This window comes from Equus przewalskii, chromosome 4 (genome assembly GCF_037783145.1).
Source record: "Equus przewalskii isolate Varuska chromosome 4, EquPr2, whole genome shotgun sequence".
Lineage (NCBI taxonomy): Eukaryota > Metazoa > Chordata > Mammalia > Perissodactyla > Equidae > Equus > Equus przewalskii.
In genome coordinates this window covers 20,116,597-20,132,515 of record NC_091834.1, presented here as the reverse complement: position 1 = coordinate 20,132,515, position 15,919 = coordinate 20,116,597, and the positions used below count along the sequence as shown (strand labels likewise).

General features: G+C 46.1%; 1 protein-coding gene across 29 annotated transcripts in view; it reads right to left on the bottom strand.

Moving 5' to 3' along the window:
• Window positions 1-13,325, bottom strand: part of IKZF1 (IKAROS family zinc finger 1) — a 97,199-nt gene extending 83,874 nt beyond the window's left edge. For 8 of the 29 annotated variants that reach the window (XM_008531899.2, XM_008531902.2, XM_070615592.1 and 5 more), the window contains exon 1: window positions 12,342-12,724. The gene's annotated coding sequence lies outside the window, so the exon portion shown is untranslated. Of the gene's footprint in view, window positions 1-8,391; window positions 8,571-12,341; window positions 12,725-13,238 lie in introns of those variants that run through there. The other 21 variants (XM_070615577.1, XM_070615579.1, XM_070615591.1 and 18 more) reach the window with 13 other exon arrangements.
• Between the last annotated feature and the right edge of the window lie 2,594 nt (window positions 13,326-15,919).

Below are 15,919 nucleotides of genomic sequence, written 5' to 3'. Positions count from 1 at the left end.
AGACAGACTCAAATGAAAAAAATCTTGGTATTCACTGTGCAGCATTAATATGAGATTCAGTTTTCTGAAGATGAGCACAATATTTTATTGTGATATACCACAAACCAGTCCTTAGACATCTCCCTGGATTGATTGGTGAGACACATAGTAGAAGTCGAATCTTGTTGCACCAAGTACTACTCTAAAACAAAAATTTTATAATGTTGACTTTGAGCTTTTTCGATTACAAGTGATACATTTTTACAACTTTTTTTATAAAGGCAAGAAGATGTCCATACTTTTCACCACTTAGGACTACTAAATTTTTTCCGTGTGGGTACTGCTGTGGGTGTATGTGGTTATATCCACACACACAGAGCTTTTTAAAAAATAGGATACTAAACGTATTCCAAATAAACTGTTGTAAAATATTTTTCCATTTAATACTACATGTATCTTTTTATTTTACAAATATACATCAACATCCGTGTTTTAATAACTATACACTACTCAGTTGTAGGAAGTGTTCTAACCATTACCCTCTTGTCTCCTCAAGTTATCTCCAATTAAAAGAAAAAATATTGTTTCCTAAGGCCAGCTGATGGCTCCCATCTAAGCAGTCCCAGAGAAGGTACCTTCCGGCATGCCATGGGGGTACCTTCTGGGTTTGCTGCGTGGGGAGAATCCATCAACACTGCGTCCCCTTCATGCATCAGTCTGTTCAGGGAGGGAGATGTGAGAACGTGTCACAAAGTAGAAAGCTGATTGGGCCCGTGGCTAATGCCCAGAGTAGGCTCTGCTGGGGCGGGGCCTGGGGGCGGGTGGTGGCTAGCCCTGGGAAGTCATCTCACAAATGCAAGCCCGTGTGTCTAGTGTGTCCCGAGGGAGCAAGGGTGAGGGCACCTTCCTGGAACCAGTCCTGCTTCAGCAGCCATCTGCACACTCAGGACAATGGGCATGTTACAGAGCTGACCACACGGAGCCAGAGGACTCTGGATTTGTGTCAACAGGTCTGTTTCCATTTTCACTAGACGCCTATAACCACCTCCCACCCCCACCCGTACCCCCACCCCATGGAACTTTGTTAGGTAATCAGCCTCACTTAGATTTTCATACGCACTCTCAACAGCCCTCCCCTGACATCAGGGCTGCTGCAGGGGTGCGGCCTGTGTGGGGAGTGGGCGTGCACAGAGGGACCTCCTTGCTTGGACTAATGTTTGGTGACAACATTCTTCATAATTTAGGAACAGGGCCTACGTTTCCAGTCTGCACGGGGCCCTGCGAATTCTTGTCTGACATACACTGGGGGTTACTTGCCAAGCTCCCTCAAACTTGCCCAAACTCCAGATTTGCATCTCTTGGGATGAAAAATTAGTGACTTTTTTGTAAAAGTGACTTTGGTTTTAGGCAAAGACCAAAGGAATAATGCAACGACGGGAGGCTGTTTGAGGGAGAGGAAATGCCACCCCCTCCAAGACTGGGCAGCCCCGGGGGTCTTGAAAGGGGCAGCAAAATACCATCCTATCCCCCTTCAATACACGCACGACCATGCTCTGTATTTATTTTTAGACAGTGCTTACTGAGCCCTCTTCTCCCAGGTGGAAGCAGTGCCCAGGGTCAAGCAGACAATGGAATTCAGGCTTGGGATGGTCTCAGCGACAACGGAGTTTATAATCAATAAGAGGAGTTCATCACAAAAGGGAATTAATAACCTGTTTTCACAAGCCTTCACCTAAATGAAAGCCAAGACCAGTAGGCCTGTAAAGGGAGACGCCAAAGAGGATAATTATTTCACAGAAACATACTGTGATTTTTCTATTCTGCTTGGGAAACCCAAATAATTTTAGGCCAGAGCTCAACATATTGATAGTAGTAAGTACACCAATATCAGTAAATAACTGTCACCTGAGCAGTTCTTATAAACATGAATGCTTTTATTGTTTCTTTGGAGCGAGCAGTTCTGAATCTTGCACAAGGGGAAATAGATGCACAGATAAGAGAAGGCCAACATGACAGAGGCTGTCGATGGCTGTCCCTCTCGGAGGGCACAGCCTGTTGTCATAACCACAACTCACCCTCCTCTCCTACTCGGGACCGGTCACTCATCTGGAAGTCTAAAGGCTCTCTCTGTCTTTCCTTCCGTCTCCTTCATCTCTCCTTCTCCTCACCTCCCTTCTTCTCTCTCTCTGGTCCTTCTGATCAAATGGGACTTGCCCAGTTTCCGTTTGATGGAACTGGCATATAAATGACTTTAGAGAACAGGGTATATTGAGGATCAAGAACTGAGAACAGGAGTAAAGCAGGCCCAGAGCACTTCTGGGCCTCCAGCAGACAGGCCAGACAAACTTGGATTTACTGCCAATGCTAACCCTTCAGAGCTTCCCTTGGGGACAGGGGACTTTTTGGAAACACTCTCCCTGACCTCACTGTCCTTTCCTCCTTCCACACCCACGAGGGACTGGAACTTGGCTGTCTCCTGGGGAGGAACATCCAATAGCCCTGGGCAGTCATGGCTTCTGAGCAAGGAGTCTGGGCAAGAGTCCAGGAGGAGTGTCCTCATTTCTACCTGCCAGTGAGCAAGTGACTCGAAGAAGAGCACTTGGAGAGAGCCACTCAAGCCTTCAAGGGCCATTGTCTGTGGGAAGGGCTGGTGGCGGTCCTCAGACCTCCTTTAGCCTCCCCATGCGCCCTCTCTTTCTCTCTAATGAACTCCTCTCTTCACAGTACTTGCTCTGAAACACCCAGGCTTTTCCCCAATTCTGAAAAGGTGAGTCTGGATTCATGAAGTCAAAATTCAAAGGCAGGAACCTGTCAAGAACCACAACTTGATTACTTTTCAAGCTGCCCAAATTAATGGCTATTAAGAACCGCTAAGTACATAGTATAGCAAACTTGCTGTAATGAACTACTACAGGTCACTCAAAATTAGTCCATCCACTGGGAGCACGGAGTACTTCTACAGGCTTTAAAAATGCTAGTTCTTGGAGGTTTAAACAATGTCCACTATCTTTTTTTTTTTCTTTTTAACAAACGCCTTCCCCTTCCTGATTCTGTACAGAGAATTTTCTGTCCAGTAATATTTTCTAACATTTCTTGAGTACTTTATATACGCCAGAAAAAGACGGTAAAGGAAAGGATGCTGGTATTAGTTAGATTTATTGAAGCAACCTACTATGCACCTGGTATTTAACTGCTAAGCCTCAAAGGACAGTGAATGTTGTCCACCTTGTCCACTGTTTCACTTGAGTGCCTGGCACAGTGTCCAAGGTAGACCTAGTATTCAGTACCCCTTTGCTAAATGTGTGTCTTTAACCCTCACAAACTGCATTATTATTATACATAATCCTTATTATTATTTCCATTTTATAGATGAGAAAACCGAGGCTAAGAAAGAAGTAGCCTGCTCAAGGCCACATGTCTGACAGACACAGAGCTGAGATCTGAACCCCTGACCACTGGGTGGTACCACTCCTGCCTGCTAGCACTTGCACAGCCCCGTGCCGTGGCGTAAATTTCAAATGCGTGACAGACAAGGAACAGAAAAGAGGCACGCTCTTTGTGTTACTCTGCAATTAAGGCAAACTTCATCACAACACTTCTACAAGATAGCTAAATTCTGGTTATTTGGTCAAACATATGCTACTGGGTTTTTTTTTTCTCCCTGACGAATGAGGCCGCACTAGTGTTACATTTGGTGTTTTTTCCTTGTGCGCTCAATGGCACTTATTTTGAAGGGGGCACGTACACAGAGGGAACACGGGCCAAGCCTATAATCTATTTAAAATGCCTGAGGTCACACACCTCTTTAATAAAACCCATTATTCTTGCTGAGAAAAAGTCCTTTCGTCTTCACACTGGTAGATTTTATTTTTGCAAATCCATCATATCACTGTGAATTACACTGTATCTTAAAAAAAGAAATGTTGTAAGAGAAAGCTGAGGCAATCTACAGGGTCTTTGTGTCTAGGCAGGGGGACCTTATAGGTTTTCCTAACAACTTGACAAAACAGGTCGGGAGAACATAAAAACTTCGGAGCACTCTTATTTCATTTCTGATTCTTTTCATTTTTCAAAAATTAGCTGCCAATCTACACATTTTCATGATTATTCCACAGAGTATTGCTAGTGCAAATAACAATGAAAAACAAGATTTAAACAGGACAGCAGGGAATCCAATTTGGCTTTCACCCCCTCCCTGCGTATTTAACTGAGCCACAGAAAACTCCTCCAGTGGTTCGTTCTCCTGTGAACCTGCCTTTTGAGGGCAAATTAGCTCAGATGTGCAATTCTGTCCTCGCAATTTTTTCTAGGGGCAGGAACTGATATGCAAAAGAAGAAGAGTCAGAGGGAACTGAGGAAGCCTTTTAAAAACACAGCTAAAACCTGCTGTTTGAAAACCTTCTTAGGAGAGACACATTTGATATAGAAGGAACAGAATCACGAGAATATTTTTAAATGCCGTAATCGAGCCACCTGTTTCAAAGCAAAGTATTAAAAAAAGTGAGATACTGTATTAAAAATTTAATAATAATAGAGAAAATGGAGCTGGAGACAGTTCCCTGTGCTCACACATCTGCTCCCACAACAGGTCCGGAGAGCTGGATTTCAGAGGCCCAAGAACGTCCTGGCCAGGCACACCTGCCATGTCTGTGCTCTCCCACATGTGCATCTCTCACAGAGAAAGAAGGGCCTTCCTCCTAAAGACCTCCTGCACCACAAAACCACCAGCTTCCAAACTACTAACAGTAACCCCTGTTTATTCAGCAACCAGGGTAGAGGCACACATGCTCAAAACTCACACATGCTTTTATAGGACTTTTCCTGATTTTGACCATTATCAGAGGCCACTTCCTAAGTAGCTTCCTTAAATATAAATGGCTTTTTACACTTCATCACTTATCTAAATTTAGAATCAATTTCTTCTACCCTCTTCCCGATTTTAGAAGATTTCATGCATGGCCAGCAGCTGTGCAACAAAACGAGGTACAATAAAAACGAGCCCCATATCTTAGAAAAAGGTAGATTGCCCCAAAATAATGACCTACACAGATGTTCCCTAAAGTGCTGAGGTCTTGTCATTTATCATTAAAAAGTGAAGAGACAGAGGAGCCCACGATCACTGTTTGTGTTCCCATGCTTTTCAAGGTTTTTTTTTTCATTTTTGTAAAAAAAACACATAAATGCGAAGTTATAATTTTAACTAAGTTCTTTACTCAGCAAGGCAATATGCTGTCACAAAGAATACAGTATCTTATCTTGCCTTCTTAGCAGCGAAGTTATCTTAACATACCAGTAGATCATTTCCTGTGGACATGTGAAAACTCACAATTAAAACACTACATGGTAGGGGCTGGCCCTGTGGCTGACTGGTTAAGTTCACGCACTCTCCTTTGAAGACCCAGGGTTCACCAGTTCGGATCCTGGGTGTGGACCTAGCACCGCTCATCAAGCCATGTTGAGGCGGCGTCCCAGATAGAGGAGCTAGAAAGACCTACAACTAAGATATACAACTATGTACTGGGGGACTTTGGGAAGAAAAAAAAAAAGAGGAAGATTGGCAACGGATGTTAGCTCAGAGCCAATTTTCCTCACCAAAAAAAAGCATACCTTTAAAAAAAATGTACAAGGTAGAAAAATCCACTTATATACCCATAACATTACAAAAAATGCACCTGTAATACTGGGGTTTCTATGAGGCCTCTGGACTTGTAGTTGAAGAAGGGGTTGTGTGAGATTCTTTGGTGAAAGCTGTATTTTATTTAGCTCCAAGGAAGTAAAATTATGCAAATCCTCACAGGCATGTCCAGTTGTTTACAAACCCATCCCTACATATTATTAACAATAACTGAAAAGCCATTGCTGATCTGCCCACTGAGGACATTGTCCTAGGTACTGTAAATTTTTTTCATTTTATTTAGATAAGTCTACTGTGTAGCTGTTGTGGAGACAAGATCTACAAATCTAGATACAAACAGAGAGAGAAAATGTGTGCTAGAGCAAACACATCATGGGATTCATTGGTACCCAGACATCTATCTACCCCTTATTCCCTGCAAAATAAAAGGCTGCTTTGGCCCAACCTGTAATAGGAGTGTTTCGTCCTAGCTCCAGAGAGGAGGGAGTGCAGACGTGCTAAGGGCGTGGACTCTCCACGGTAAGGCCACATGGTCTCCAGGCTAATGGGAAATTGTCCCTGAAGGACTTGCATTCTGAGCTCAGTTCTGTTTACAACACTCACAAAACTATATTCAATTAAAATGAGGTAACTTTTTATAAAAACTACCGAAAAATCATCTGTGTTCACATTTTTAAAGTACATTCACAGTATACAGAATATGGATCCACATATCAGCTTCCTTAAATCATAGCTATTTAATGTCTTGGTAACTTCAGTACTTTGGAAATTTGCCTTGTTCACCCCAACTTCAAATGGCTCAGCTGAAGCCACATTCAGCTGTGTCTGAGAAGGGTAGAAGGAAGAATAAATGTAGCAATTATTTGATAACGATGCTTGCTATGGGCAATAAACCACATAATTACAGAAAAGAATATCACTTGATATTTTGAATTGGCTCTTTATTTGGATCAAACTAGCAAGAAAATTTCTATCACAAAATTCTGTCATAGACAGAGAGCTCAGCACTAGTTGTCCTGTAACCCAAACCTGGAAGGATCCTGAAGATGAAATGTCCAACACCATAGAACAGGTAACAAGGTCCATATGAATACGATATCCTAGTGAGTATCAGGTCCAACCAGGATTGCGTGGAGCACATTCTGTAATCCACAACTTCTAGCCTACAATGTGCTCATGCAAACCCAGGGGGTGGGGGGTGTCATCAGTAGAACCTCACAGAAGCTTACAAGTTCCTCATTTTAGGGCTATGAAAATTGGCTGTAATGGGGTAGAAAATGTTCATGTCCATGAGATAGAAAATTACAGGAAAATTCACTTTAAACACTATAGGCAGATTTTTCTGCAGCCCTTAAGTTCAAATTATTTATTTTCAATGTTTTACTTTAAGCGTTTTTTTTTTTTAGCAAATTACATTTCCTTTATAAAAGCCTTCTTTGCTCTAAATTAAATCGAAAATTCTTTAAATTCAGGGAAACATATACAACTCCAGACAGAAGTGAGAAAACACATGTAGAAAAGCATTAGCAATTTCCAATCACTTTTAAATGGTAATTAATTGACTTATCTCTAACAACCTGAGATAATTAGCAGTAAGATTTTAATTTAATGAAGTAGGATATACACTTCATCAATATTTTCACTGTGGATCTCTTTGAATATCACTTTAATGTTCTGCCCTACACAAAACTCAGCACAAACGGAAAGAAAAGGTCACTTTTTCAGGCTAAAAGTGGGACTTGCGCCAGGGGGTCTCTGGCTCTCTCATTTCCATTAAAAGCATGGGAGGACATTTCAGAGTGCTTCAGAAGTAAGATTATAAAAGATCAATTCCTCATTTTCATTTCTCCTAAAGATTTTAAATTCAACATTTTTCCCATCAGGTCTATAGAGGTATCTTATGTGCTATTTCACTTGCTTCAAGTTTGCCAGTGAAATCTCATTTGACAACAAAAAATTACCAAAAACTGATGAATCAATATTCATAGTAGAACTCCTAGCTTTAGAAAAGGACTCTAATCCAAACCATATTGTTTAGTTTTAAACAGTTTCAAAACAACAGAAAATGCTTTAGAGTGTGATTTTAATATGTGATCTCAAAAATGCAGCATACAAATCTATTTTAGTAAGTATAAGGTCATTTAAAAATACTTTATGTAGCTCTTAGTTCTTCAATAGGCTCTTTAAAACCCCACTTGTGAAAGAAAGAAGGAAGACGGGGGGAAGACAGAGAGAGAGAGAGAGAGAGCGCTAGGGAGAAGGAGAAGAAGAAGAAAGGAAGGAAGGAAAGAAGCAGGGGAGAGGAAGAATGAAGGAACAATGCTGGGTTCACCCCCACATTCTTATCACACGCTAGAAGCCTGCACCAACCCTACCTCCATTATAGCTAACTTTTGGCGCGAAAATTGCAGGAAGAGAGTCAGATTTCTTTCAGCAGTGAGCTGATTGCTGAAGAAAAATGAACCATTGCACACTTGAATGAGAAAATATGAAGAAGGCACTTTTCCACTAATTAGGGCCCATTTTAAGCAATTCGTTAAGCCATGGCCCCGCGCCACTAGCTATCAGGAGGTGGAGCATGGGAGAACCCGAAAGCAGAGAGTGCAAATGGAGCATAATGATGCTCTCCATCACCCCAAGACAGACGGCAGGAGGGGTGCAGGGCAGGTGCTGGGGGGCAGGCCGCCCGCTGCTGAGACACCATGCCACTGGGAAGAGAGGGCACACTGGCTATTCCCATCTATGCAAGCGCAGCAAAGAAACTGTGTGGCACTCACCAGTGAGCCTGCGCCTCCCAGAGACCAAAGGGGTGCTGCCTTTCCCACACAAATCCCGCCTTTGAGGATTGGGGTCTTCGGACCCTGGGCCAGACAGAGTCCCCTCAACTCAGCCACCTAGGAGGGACCCTGCTGCCCGGGTGGCGGGGCCGGCTCCTCTGCCACCGCCTTCACACTCCACTGGGGCGGAGAGAAAGGTGGAACCATTTGCCAAATATGCAAAAAAGGAGGGAAGATAGATTTCTCTCAGGAAAACATAGGCAGGAAGGGAGCCTGTGCTTCCGGTCCTGACCAACATGGGTTCAGAGATTATTAGGACGTCTGATTTGACAGGCTTGTGGTGGAAGAGGGCCTCTTTTAGTCAACAGCAATTGTGAGTTCCCCAAAGGCAGAAAGGGCCATGGGAGAAGGGAAATGGGGCCAGGTCTGTGATGGGGAAGACAGTGGCCTCCATGCCAGGACTCTGGGTGTTCACCATTTTTAACAGTTAATCACCAGGTGGGTCACTGAAGGCACCTATGGCATCCACCTGTTTATCACAGTAAAATATGAGAAGGAAAAGAAAGTCAACTGAACACATCAGGCCATTGCCTGCAGAATAGACCTCAGCTGCTTCCCCTTCAGACCCTTCTCAGGAGTGACCGCCAGCGACACACAGCGAAGCAGGGCAGGCCCTGCCCACTCCTCCACTTAGAAACTTCCTGCAAAGCTTCTTTTGTTTGCTATGTTTCACTGATAATAACGCAGCACTTCACTCTTAATGTTTCATAAGATCTTAAAAATATTTGTTAGAATATCATCAAACATTTAAAAACTATGTCAAACATAACCTCCTAAAGCAAGGACACTGAAAGTGGCAGGACGTGAGCATATATTACAGGAGATGCAGAAAGATAACCTGAGGTGTGAAGTCATGCATTAAACTTCAAAGCACAGCAATAACGCCACGGGTCTACGTGGAGAAACCAGTGTGAGCATTTAGTCGACACGACACCACGATAAAAACAGTTTTGTTACTGTTGCTATAGTCTGGTTTGGGGTGCTGAAGTCCCTGACAAACCCCTTTCCCATCTCCCTCCTCGTCTGAATTTTCAATGCGTGTGTGTATCATGCCAATGCTCTGAAAGTCGATCTTCCTAAGATCTAGATCCCACACGCACAAGTGCCTCTTTTGAACAAAATAGAATGATCCATCTCAAGGTGTAAACTGGATCAATCGTTCTCCACTTGTAAGCCTCAAAGGATGGATTGCCTGTGGCTTGTCCATCTCCTGTGTGCTCCCACGCAATGGAATGATTATACACACACGTCTGAGGGCTCTGCAAATATAAGTGTATCAGACCAGACAGGGAGCAATGTTAATGGGCAGGGCAGGAGGTGCAGTGACTGGTGGCTAGGAGTCACAGTGCCCGAAAATGCTTGTCATCTTAGAAATAGCAAGGTTGCCAGAGAACCCAAGAGGGCCTTGGTTTGCTCTGTGTGAGCTGGACCCACTGACATGAATCTCCGTTAGAATAAGACAACAAAAACTGAGACTTATTTCACAATGAAATTATTTCATAATTACAAAGATTAGAGGAGGGGAAAATTGCCACTAAATGGTGCTATCCTTGACAAATTCTGGGTTAACTGCAAGTACACTGCATGCACATACAGTATTAGCCAGACACCCGAAGTACTACCAGCATTTATGCCTAAACTCACCATTATATAGGAAAACCCATCTTGTTTCAGTAAAAGGTAAGAAATAAATAAAACCAGAAAGGAGGGGCTTTATTACTCAGGTCGGGTCTGTTTGATGTTAAAACTCTTTCCCACCCTGTCCCCACGGCTCTCTCTCCACACTGCATGCATGCTCAGTGTGTGTGAGTACACTCACAGAATTCTTTATTTCTTATATCTATTAACACACACGCAATCTTGACGTATACATATAATGTGTGCACGTGTGGGGGTGGGGCGTTTCAGAGCATGGCATGTACTAGACAGCACGTATATACGAGTGGTCTCTCAAATTTCAAAAGTTTGACATCTATATTGACAATACGCTACTGCATTAACCAAACGTGAAACACACAAATCCAAATCAAGGAGAAAAATCCCCAGAGCAAAGAACCACCATCCTCAAACTCTCAGTCTCTAGTCAAGGGATGAGGACGCAGTGGCCACCAGCACTGCTGGGCTTCAGATCTCCTGGCCAGGAAATTCGCTACGATCTTAATTTTTCAACAGGGGAAATGGCTTCAAGGACAGCCACAGTTTACATCCTCTCAGAAGACTGCGAAGTTGGTCAAACATGACACAGGCACACTTTTATTGATGGCCCCGTGGGCTCATTCTGTGAGACCAGGATGATGGGCTGACACTCCTGAATCTGGGAGGATGTCTGATTTCCAAGATGTAGCACTTCAGTTAAAATACTGATGAATTAAACAAACAAGCATGGTGGAGTTTCTAAATCTCCGGCCTTCAACTATCACCATGAAACAAAAGGGGAAGAAAACACAACCATCTAACTCGACAAAATGTTGTGGTCATCCCTGGTGGACTTCAAGCCCAGGAAGCACATTATTTTTCATGTAAAAAAGGTATAAACATGGCTGTTCATGGGAAGTTTTCAAATCAGACTCATTAGATCAAACCAGAATCAAATAGGATTTTAAAATGGGACATCATTATTTATATCTGTGTGTACTAGTTATTTTTTAACATGTTCGACATGTTCTATAGTGTAAGCAGGTAGTATTCCTGTCACGGATATTTGTCACTGTTTAAATTTTAAGCCACGTACCACATAATCTGATTTGTCACTGAAACAATTTGGACATATTTAATATAAATAACACTTAAATTATTACTTTGACAATCTCATGTAAAAGATGAGTCCTATTAGCTTCATCAAGCATCTTCAAACAAAGAAATAAATTCAACAGGCTCAGACCATTTCCTGTAGGTTTCTCTCTCCTCTTAACTCATAACCAAAGTGAACCAATCCTTAAAATCATTTAAATTTCCAAGAAAGTTTAAATATAATGCATATTAGATATTTTCAATTTCCATAAATTTTTCTCTTTTAACCTAAGTTGATTTGACTAGTAAGGAGACATTTCTTCAACCACAGTTTGTCTCTCCAAGTTTAAAACAAGGCACCTCAAAGGTGAAATACACGGTCGGGAGCAGGGTGGGAAATTATGAGTGTGCAACCGGAGCGAAGCACACTGCCTTGAAATTCACTCTGGGCGGGCTCTAGCCGGAGGGAGAGAATGGAAACTGCTTTTGAAGGCTGTGCCTGATCAGACCCCATGGAATCATCGCACTTTTCGCTCTCTAGATGCCATACTCCGCGCCTCCAAATTAGAAGCAAAACAATCACCCCTTCACAAGATCCCTTAGGAATCACCAAGGATCCCTGACAAATTTTTAAAATACATTTCAAATGCAGTCGCAAGTAAGCTGATGCCTCATTACTGAGGAGATTCGTAACCTGACAGCCAAAACTGCAGTCAGCAGAAGTACTACTAATTTTACAAACCAGGATAATTCCTATTTTGCAGAAAGCAAGTTCAGACACCATCAAATTGTTTTACAGTATAAGCAAAAAGCTCTCATCTCAAAAACAAGAAAACAAAGCTCTTTATGAATGACTTTATGAAGGCTGACTTCCGTGATCTCACTAAGTTAAGTATACATCAATTTAAATATGACGGCGGGCGGCTCAGAAGTGTCCCACTGCCAGCCTGGTCCTGCACCTGTGGTCACAGCATAAAGTGGTGAAAGCTTTGACAAAAGTCAACGCTCTCACTGTCCCCAGAAAGGAGAGACGGACCTGAGCGAAACCAGGGGTTACAAATCTTACTGCCTTGTCTTTTCTTTCCTTCTCTCTCTCTCTTTTTTTAAATCCACCAGCTACTCCAAGTTTTCCTATTGAAATTCAATTTGAAAACACTCACGTGGATTTGTGCGTCGCACTTTGGGGGCCAAGATTGATCCTCGGGCGCGAAGAGCAACCTTGGAGCCGGGGCTCCCTCTGCCCTGCCGGGCTCGCCCGGGTCGGCCGCCTCGCCGGGGCCAAGCGTCCCGCCCGGGCTCGGCTGCGCTTCGCGGGGACCCAGGCACTGTCGCTGCAGTCGCCGCCCCGGGCGCGGGCCGCGCAGGCACTTGTTAGAGTGCCCTGCTAACTTGGCCGCGGAGCTCTTCCCAGCTTTCTTTCACAACGACTTCCTGAAGTTGCTCACTTGCATTGTTCCCCATTTCGCCGCCACACTCCCCACCCCCCGCTGGCTCCGATCGGGCTTTCCTGCTCCCGGCCGGCCGGCTGCCCCGCGCGCACAGCGCCGCCCACGGGCCACGCACCTGGGCCCCTCGGCGCCGCGCCCCCTCGGGCCGGCGCTTTGCCACCTGCGGCCGCCCAGAGCAGCGGCGGCTGGAGCGCGCGCCCGCCGCACCACAAACTTTGGGATTGCACACACTGCGGTCCCAGCTCGACCTGCCCCGCAGCCTCCCTGCCCCGCGCGTACGCCTGGGCCCTCGTCGGGCTCGCTGCTGTGGGACACAGAGCGGAACGGGAGGGGGGCGTGGAACCAGCCGCGGAGCGGGACTCGGAGCGGGACATCGATCGGGACGCGGAGCGGGACATGGATTCCGGCGCAGAGCAGGGCGCGGAGCGGGACTCGGAGCAGGGCACACAGCCGGGCGCGCGGTCGCCGCCACCCCCGCCACCGGGTCGCCTGCTCGCGCGGAGCCGTCCCGACCGCAACTCCGGGGTCGCGCGCACAAACTTTGCCGCGGCGCGGGGCTGGACCTCAGTGCCCCACGGGCGCCGGGGCGGCGGCGAGTGCGGGCCGTACCTGCTGGCGTCACCGCCGGCTGCAGCCCGCTCGCCCGCGCCGGGCCCGCTCTGCGCGCCGCCGCCACCCCTGCGCGCTGCGCGCCCGGACCCTCCCTTCGCCGCCGCTCTTCCTCATTCCAGCGCCGCATCGCACCGCAGCCCCGCACGGCAGGCGGTGGCCGGCGCTCTGCGTCCTGGGCCGGGTGGTCGGGTCTACCACCACGCTGCGGGACCCGCGCTTAACCCTTGGGGGCCCGGCGCGGGCGACGCGTGCGGGGCAACCAAAGGGGATGCGCAGTACCCCGGCCCTGGCACCCTGCGCCCGAGGCCGCTCGTTCTGACACCCGCATGCTTGCCCCCCAGGGGCGACTCGAGGGACACAGGACAACGCGAAGCACTTTTCCCGGGGTCTTGGGGCGTCCACTGCCCGCCCAGCTCCACTTCCCTTGAATTGGGGCCACTTGGCTCCCAGGTTCTGACTGCGACCCCAGGTTATGAGTGCCCACCCGAAGAGGGGTGGGAAAAGTTGATCCTCCGCAAGTGAGGGAAGGTGCGATTCACTTTCCCAGACAACCAATGGAATACCTCTCGTCTCTCTTCCCTCCCACTTGCTTTCGGCAGAAGTTAGGATCTCGCCTTCCATCTTGGCCTGTGTGCCCACCCAAGTGTGAAAGGGCGGCAGCGGGAGGAGGTGACACCGAAGGCAATCCTGTAGCCCTGCTCCGCCGCGCTTTGCACCTCTCCCTCCCTGAGCCCAGAAGCGCGAGTGTACGGCGCTGTGTGTCTCAGTTACAACAGGAATGCCGGCTCTGACAGCGCACCTCTTCACACTCTACAAGGAACCCATCATTCTGATTAGCCAGGCCCCACCCGAGCAGGAGCCAGGCAAGAGCATTCAGTTTGAGCGCAAGAGGAAAAATCATGAAATCAACACATCTATCCAAGCCCCCTCAGGCGCTAAAGGAGGGACTGGGATGAAGGAGCCGCGGCCTCTGCCCTGCAGGACTGGCAGGGGCACATCAGTAAGAAGCAAAATAAAAGCCAGAGCCGCCCTGTGAAGGAGAGACAAGACCTCTGCTTAGCTGGAGGAAGGCGGGATGAAGTCCCGCGGGGAGAGTGAGGAAGGGGCCTGGGCCTTGAGGGGGACAGGATGTGCAGGCCTTCCAGGACAGGGGACAAAGGAACATGCGGAAAATGTCACTTCAGAGCAGTTGAGTGTGGCAGCCGCCAGGGAAGGCTGTGGCCTGACTGAAGCGGCTGCTGGTGGCAGGCCCAGGCACGCGTTGACCTGCTTTGCCTGGTGCCATCCTGGGAGAAATCTCTTCTACCCTCCATGAAACACAAACAGCATCTGGTCGAATTCTTCCTGGACTGCTTATGGAACACCTACCACTCAACTGGTCCTGAAAGAAAATTCCTCTGTGCTGAGCCTGAGTCAGTTAACTCCCTGCTTAAAGGCAGAGGAGGTGGGGCTAGTAAAGGTTTATCGGTTTAAGTCTTAGTCCTCCCCTTACCTGCATGACCTTGGGCAAGTTATTGAGCCTCATCTTCCTTATCTGCAAAAGAAATAAATGCTACTTCATCTTCAAGAGTCCTTGTCAGGATTAAATGAGACCGTAAACACAAGGTGCAAGGCCCAGGGAGGCCAAAAATGTTGTAATGGATGGGTCGTGTGGCACCTCTCTCTTGGATGGTGCAGCACCCTGAGGCCACAGGCATGTCTCTTTAAATGTGTGCTGTGGTCCCCACAAGTGGGAATCAAGCATGGTCCTCCAGCCAACGCAGACCCTCCTGAAGCAGAAGAGCATGAGGCTAAAAGCCCAGACAGTTTGGCCTGTGTAATCTTAATCGAGGTCCTTAACCTCTCTGAGCCTCAGTTTCCCCATATATAAATTGGTGGTGATTATATAAACTACCTCATGGAATTGTTTATGGATTACGCAGATCGCATGTGGAAGCTCTTGCCATATGCCTAGCAGAGGGGAGGACTCTGTATTAACTATTCTTTATTATTAACCCTGCTAACTACCAGTGTCCTGTTGAGACAGGGAGCAGACTGAGTAGAAAATCTGGCTCCACATCCCGCTGCCTCTCACCCCCAACAGGTGGAGCAGAAGAAATTCAGGTTATAGCCTGGCGTCTGTGGATAGACACCGAGGGACCAGAGACGACACTTAAGTCAACAATAAAAGCACATTGGAGGGGCACACATATCAGGGGCAATTGAAACATATGCGATACTTAAAAAAAATTATAAGTCTAAAGTCATTTTTGTTTCTTTAGCAAATATGCATATATATTGTCTTCATATTGTTAGAGTGTTTAATAAAGTCTAGCTTAGTGTATTCAGACAATCATTGCTAAATTACCAGTTTTTCTTCTTTTGAGATGAGGTCAAAATAGTAAGGAGCACCTTATAGAATTAATCAAAGGCTGCTTATTTGGAGCTTACTCTAATAAGGAGTCAGCTACCGGCACTTCTGGCAGACACTGGAAGCAAGTTTTAAAGGCAAGGGGGCTTTGTAGAGTCTAAGGATCATCGAGGTGATATGATCTGGTGAATAGTTTTTTTCTTACTAGCTGTGTGAGTCTTGGCAAGTTACTTATCTCTGAGCTTCAGTTTATTGTTTGCAGAGCATACCTACTTTACAATGGTATTGATAGAATTAGATGAAATTAAAGGAGATGATATACATAATT